This window comes from Mirounga leonina, unplaced genomic scaffold (assembly GCF_011800145.1).
Source record: "Mirounga leonina isolate KUSES-001 unplaced genomic scaffold, KU_Mleo_1.0 Mir_114, whole genome shotgun sequence".
Taxonomy (NCBI): domain Eukaryota; kingdom Metazoa; phylum Chordata; class Mammalia; order Carnivora; family Phocidae; genus Mirounga; species Mirounga leonina.
The window spans coordinates 7,493,066-7,499,806 of record NW_023270265.1 but is presented as its reverse complement, the minus strand read 5'-3'; the positions used below and the strand labels follow the sequence as shown (position 1 = coordinate 7,499,806).

Genomic DNA, 6,741 nt, shown 5'->3' with positions numbered 1-6,741 from the left:
GCTCCTGGGATGTTGTCGGGCTCCTCTTGGAGTCTGAGTAACAAGGTCTAGTTTGGCCTACACTTACTCATCCATTCATTCACTCATTCTTTTACTCCTCATATGTTAAGTGTCCACACTGTTTTATGAAAGTAGGCGGTTGGAAGAACACCTTTTCTGAGACAGGAAGAACTCACAATACAACACTTAAAATATCATTAGGACAACGGGGTGATCAGTCACAGTGTTGAATGTTGTAGCAAAGCAGGGCTGACATGCCCACCTGTCAGGGGTGACCATCTGCCTGCAATGCCTTCCCCCCACTTCACCTGGGAACCACCTACTGGTGTACAAAGTCCAAAGGCTTCCCTGATTTACCTCCCTAACTTCCCAATCGGTCTCCAGTTTCTTTGTAAGCTTATGGACCTAAAGGGTCTATTCAAGAGGTCTCTCCTTGACCCAGACTGTGAGTTCTTTTTTTTTTTTTTAAAGGTTTTATTTATTTATTTGACAGAGAGAGACACAGCGAGAGAGGGAACACAAGCAGGGGGAGTGGGAGAGGGAGAAGCAGGCTCTCCGCTGAGCGGGGAGCCCTATGTGGGGCTCGATCCCAGGACCCTGGGATCATGACCTGAGCCGAAGGCAGACGCTTAACGACTGAGCCACCCAGGCGCCCTTTGACTGTGAGTTCTTTTGTTCATCTATGGGACCCCAGAGTCTGGCCCAGGGCCAGCACCAGGACATACTTGGGAAGTGTTATGAAAAAGAGGGTGTTTCTAGATTGAGGGTGAGAAAGATCAGTTTAGGTGAGCGTGCAGGCTTCTTGCAGGAGTAGGTAGATATTTGATTTGAATTCCCATAATATTTGGTATAATTTGGTACAAGTTGGGTATAGTCATAAGAAGGCAATTTACCCCCAGATGAACTTTCTCGCTCCTGCCTCATTCCTCCTCACCCCATGAGGGGAAGGGGAAGAAGGTTCATTTTCTCCATCCTGAAATAGGATGTTTGGTCAACAGTGAGGAAGGTTGCAAGGAAGAAGGGCCACTCAGAACAAAACAGGAAGACATTTCCTTTGGGTTTGGGTCCCCAGAGACTGGCCATTAATGACAGAACCATTCAGGAGTCAGTGACAGCAGAATCCCAAGGTGGGAAGCTCCCTGAGGTTTCAGCTGAAATATAATTACCAAATGCAAAAAGCCATGATTATATTTACACTTCTGTAGCATTCCAAAGCTCTGAACTTCAAAAGCCAGGCTAGATCTGATAGCTAATTAACACACTCCTCACACTCCTGATTTGTCCAAGAAGGTACAGGCTGAACTCATTAAAAAGCAGTCATCAGAGCAGAAGAATAAGTTATGGGCAAGTAGGCACAGGAAAGAAAACTTACAAAGCTCAAGGATTAAAAACAAAAACACCAATCTGCCAAGTTTTAAAGAGAAAAGTAATTCTAGCTTTGTAAAGACCGTAAAATAACCTAGATTTTGAATTTAAGGGAGTAGACATTAAGATTGACTGGCTTTGTGACAACTTCTATAACTTTGGTATGTTATCCTTTTGACAGGGGCTAGGAAAGTGTTTTGTCCTTCACAAACCCCACAGGACAGGCAGAAAACATTGCTAGCAGGAGGCAGATGTGGATAAAGACTTGTGATTCTTACAGCATCACAGCTACTTCTAGATTCAGCTAGCTTCATCTGCTCGCTCAGCAGCGATCCATGCCAGCAATATAACACAATTTTTTAAGCTGATTGGTCCTGCAGTATGTCTGGGCTCAGTGAGAACAGTTTATGAAGCAGCTGGCATTAAAGTGAAAATAAAAATGGGTGCTTGACTTCATTGACTTCATCAGGCCCAGATTCTCATTCTGTGGATATATGAAAGTCTAATCAAGATCTAGAAATGTATGAACCACAACAATGTGCATATATCAGCTGTAAATATCTTTTCACTTGCCAACATCCCTGATTCCCACTCTTCCTGATTTTTAAAAAGAATATAAAGATGCCCTACTTACACAGTGTGCCTCACAGCCAAGCCTTTAGGGTCTTCTATGGGGAGTCCTCAACAGACATAACCAATGGCTTACCATGTGAATCAATGACTGACTGGGGGCTGGATGGTGGGATCACTGTGTCCCCAGATTGGGGAACTAAGGCTGCCTCAAGCGTCCCCACTCATCATCATTTGCTCTATCCTTTGACATTTACTGAGGCTTCATTCGTCTAGGCAACTTTGATTTGCAGGAAACAGAAAACCGAACTCAAACTGGCTTGAGGTGATCCATAATGTCACCAATGATCCAGGTTCTTCTGCTTCTCTGCTTTATGTTATCCATGTGTTGGTTTCATGTTAGGGCTGGTTCCTCTTGTGGTCATAGGATGGCTTTCAAGATCCAGTAGGGGGAGGGGCAGTTGACCCAGGAATGAACAAAGCCCAGAGCCTCACTCTGATTGGCCAATCGCTGTGGCCGGGTACTGCCGTACTCTGATTGGTCTAACCTGGGTTAGTTTCCATCTCGTGCATCATTGCATGCACACTTAAAAGGGAAAGTAGAAGTGAAATAAAGGTGTTAAGGTGTTCCAAAGCAGTCTCACAGGCAAAGTCTAACTCTTTTCTATCATTTTTGGACTCCGAGTCACTGAGGTTTGCATTTGTCACTCAATATTATCCTTTGGCTGTTAGGAACACTGGTGATGGAACATTTCTTAAAGAGTGCTCCACTATTGTCTTCTGCTCAAAGTTGGCAAGAAGTTTTGATAAATAGATGTTTGACATCTTAATGATAGTCTTTGAAAACACATGAATTGATGACACTACCTCTCATTGCTTTGGAATTTATTTTATCTATGTCAAGAGATTTGGCAAATTTTCCATTACATTACAATCCTTTTGCATGCATCTTAGTAGCAAAACAGAATAGATTTTATCTGTATGTGGGGTTGGGGTGGGGGTGGGTATAACTTTCTTTCTTAGTTTTTAAATCTCTTGATCGTTGCTTTGCAAGAAAATAGAAAAATGAAGTAATTTCTCTGATGACAAATTTCCTTTACTAATATTAAATTTAGGTTCCACTGCTGCCTATATGAATTTCTTCATTCACAGTAACTTTTTCATTTGAGTGCCAAACCGTAATGTAATCTTTTGGAAGATTTTTATACAGCAATTAAACTTAACTCATGGAGCATAAACAATGTGCATTTGTAACCGAATGCAACTTAACTAATACAGAATTCAGATTTTATAAGGAAACATAAATGGCTGAGAGTAGTTATGAAAGATACATGAAAGAGCTTTGCACAGTGGCAGTATCGTAGCCAATGAGGTTTATCCGAGGCGCGATTATTGCTAATTGAAAGATACATGAAAGAACAATGAGGCAAAATTTGCCTTACCAAATATCAAAATATACCATAAAGTCATTGTAATTCAAATGAATATGGCTATTGTCTAAAAACTCTGCTTTAGCTGTAGTTTCTCAATCATGGTATGAATTTACTCCCCCCCCCCTTTTTTTTTTGGCTTGAATTTAAAAATTGGTAGAGCCAGAGAGTAACACTGGGATTTATGGTAAGGAGACTGAGGTTGGTCACATGAGCAGTCAATCAGGTTCACATGATTGAGTCTCAACAAAAACTGTGGACACCAAGGCCTGGGTGAGCTTCTCCAGTTGCCAGTGTTCTGTGTGTGTTTGTCACACATCACTGCTGCAAAAGTAACTGTTCATGACTCCACAGAAGACAGCTGGAAGCTCTGAGTTTGGTACTTTCTTAAACTCTGCTCTTTGAATCTCTTTCTTAGGCTAATTTTGATCTGTATCCTTTCCTTATACAAAACTATAACCATGAACATAACAGCTTCCGTGAGTTTATGAGTTCCTCGAGTGAATTACCAACCACAAGTGTGGTCTCGGGGTCTCTGAACTTGTAGTTGGTGTCAGAAGTCAGGGTAGTTTGTGTATCATGCTCCCTCAAACTCACTGTCCTTGAGAAGTTTGGGGGCATATGGGTTATGCTAGCATGGTGAAACCAGTTAAGAACTTTTCTTTTGATTCAGCTTATTAAATTCTATTTTTCTGAAACAATGCTCATTTCAACTAAGTTTTAAGATGTATTTTTAAAATATTTTATTTATTTATTTGACAGAGACTGAGAGCACAAACAGAGGGAGCAGCAAGCAGAGGCAGAGGGAGAAGCAGACGCCCGGCTGAGCAGGGAGCCCGATGGGGGACTCGATCTCAGGACCCTGGGACGTGACCTGAGCTGAAGGCAGCTGCTTAACTGACTGAGCCACCCAGGCGTCCCTAAGATGTATTTATTTAAAGTTGTTCCCTAATAATTTTCTGAAAGCTCTGCTTTATATAGTTATATCCCATTTCTCAATCCAGTTCTCAATTTCCTTGTCACTTTTTTTTTCTTGAATTAAAAAATTATCTTCAGTTTTAGTAAAATATAAATTTTTATTAAGCTATGGTTGAGGTAAACCCCTTCTAAGTGTTCAATTTGAAGAGTTGTGACAAACGTATATAGTCATGTACCAGCAGCACCACAATCATCATATAGAATATTTCTATTTCCCACTCTAGTTCTCTCATACCCCTTGGTGGCCAATCCCTTTCCCCAGGCCCCTGGCCCCAGAAAACCACTGATCTGCTTTACTACAGTTTTGCTTTTTTGTAGAATCTCATATAAATGGAATCATGCAGTAGATGGTATTTTACTTCTGGCTTCTTTCACTTACAATAATGATTTTGAGATTCAGCCATGTTGCAGCATCCATCCGTATGCCATTCTTGTTAGTTGCTGACAAGTATTCCATTGTATAGATATGCCAAAATTTATCTATCTATTTACCACTTGATAGATATATTTGGGTTGTTTCTAGTTTTTTGGCAGTTGTAAATAATGGTCCTGTGAACATTTGTATACAACCTTTGTTTGGACATATGCTGTCATTTCTCTTGGATCAATATCCAAGTGTGGTTATATGGTACGTGTATGTTCAACTTTATAAGACACTCAGACTGCGCTCCAAAGTGTCTGTATGATTTTCATTCCCACCAGCAACATATAAGAGTTGCAATGCTCCACATAGTCATTAATATTTGGTATTGTCAGTTGCCTACTGTGATTTCCTCCACTGCTAGCACACTTACCATTAGACCTTGATGCCGCTCTTTGTGCTGTAGTGCATATGGTCCAATCTCTACGAAGCTCCTGCAGGAATCCAGAGACTGAGAGGACTCAGACGCTCCATTATGTTGGATGTCTCTAATCCCATCTCTTCCATTAGAAATGTCAACATCCCCATGCACCGGGCTTCTCCGGCCTTTCCTCCCCTCCACATACCGGCTTCTTTCTTCTTCCTGAGGGAATGCGCCAAGAGGTGAGTATCCTCCCCTCTGCTGGCTGGAAACAAAAACTCTTACTCCTCTCTCTCTGTTCCCAAGATCCTACTCTTCAGATTCTCTGTCCTGGGTGAACCAGAAGGAATCACTGCCATCAGATGGGTCTCTATCCCTACCTCTGTCTCAGTTCTGGTTCTGTCTCTCTGTGTCTACACCAGGCTATGTAGGTCTATATCCACCTGCTGATATTGTATGTGCCCAGAACCAGGTCTAGAAGGAAATATTGCAAATTGGTAATAATGGTTACATTTTGGTAAAGGATAAAACATGAGAGAGAGAGAGAGATTTACTTTTTTAATGTGTACACTTGTGGTTGGCAACAATGTGTTGGCACCTTAAAGCAATGTCATTACAGAGAAAATAACTACAGTGTTAAGAAATAAAAGTGTCTTCACACTCCACATCTTGGGCGCATCTGTTCTAGGAGATCTCTATAGTTCTTCCCAGCTCTGCCTACCTCTCATCTAATTATTAGTTATAATTTTAAAAACCATCTCCATTTTCACTGCAGAGGAGGAGGTACTCAGAGCTCCCAGACAAAGAGAGACCTGCCTAGTGAGACAGGTGGCTCCATTCATTAGTGGGCTTCCCAAGACGCTCTCAGTTTCGTTCTAAACAATTCACAGCACTCACCAGAGCACATACCCTCCCCAGTGTCTATCACCCAGTCACCCCATCCCTCCCACCCCACCCCCCACTCCAACAACACTCAGTTTGATTCCTGTTTGTTTCCTGCAATTAAGTTTGTTTCCTGCAATTCCTCATAATTCTTAATCGCAGGAATCAAACTGAGTGTTGTTGGAGTGGGGGGTGGGGTGGGAGGGATGGGGTGACTGGGTGACAGACACTGGGGAGGGTATGTGCTCTGGTAAGCGCTATGAATTGTGCAAGACTGTTGAATCTCAGATCTGTACCTCTGAAGCAAATAATGCAATATATGTTAAGAAAAAAAAAAAAGAAGAAGAAGAAGAAGAGGGTAGCAGGAGGGGAAGAGTGAAGCGGGGGAAATCGGAGGGGTAGACGAACCATGAGAGACGGTGGACTCTGAAAAACAAACGGGGTTCTAGAGGGGAGGGGGGTGGGAGGATGGGTTAGCCTGGTGGTGGGTATTGAGGAGGGCACGTTCTGCATGGAGCACTGGGTGTTGTGCACAAACAATGAATCATGGAACACTTCATCTAAAACTAATGATGTAATGTAGGGGATTAACATAAGAATAAAAAATATATATATATAAAAAAAAGAAGAAGAAGAATGGCTTGGCTTTCCCCATACCACCCCGAGACAGGAATTCTGATTGTGGAAATGAACCCAGCCAGGAAAGGTTCAATGGATCAGCCAGGGTTCATGAC

At 42.1% G+C, this 6,741-nt stretch overlaps 1 non-coding gene across 1 annotated transcript; it reads left to right on the top strand.

The window, feature by feature from the left end:
* The first annotated feature begins 3,273 nt into the window (after positions 1-3,273).
* Positions 3,274-3,421, top strand: LOC117998816. The gene has a single exon (XR_004676091.1). It is a non-coding gene; the product is annotated as a U4 spliceosomal RNA (small nuclear RNA).
* The last annotated feature ends 3,320 nt before the right edge of the window (positions 3,422-6,741 follow it).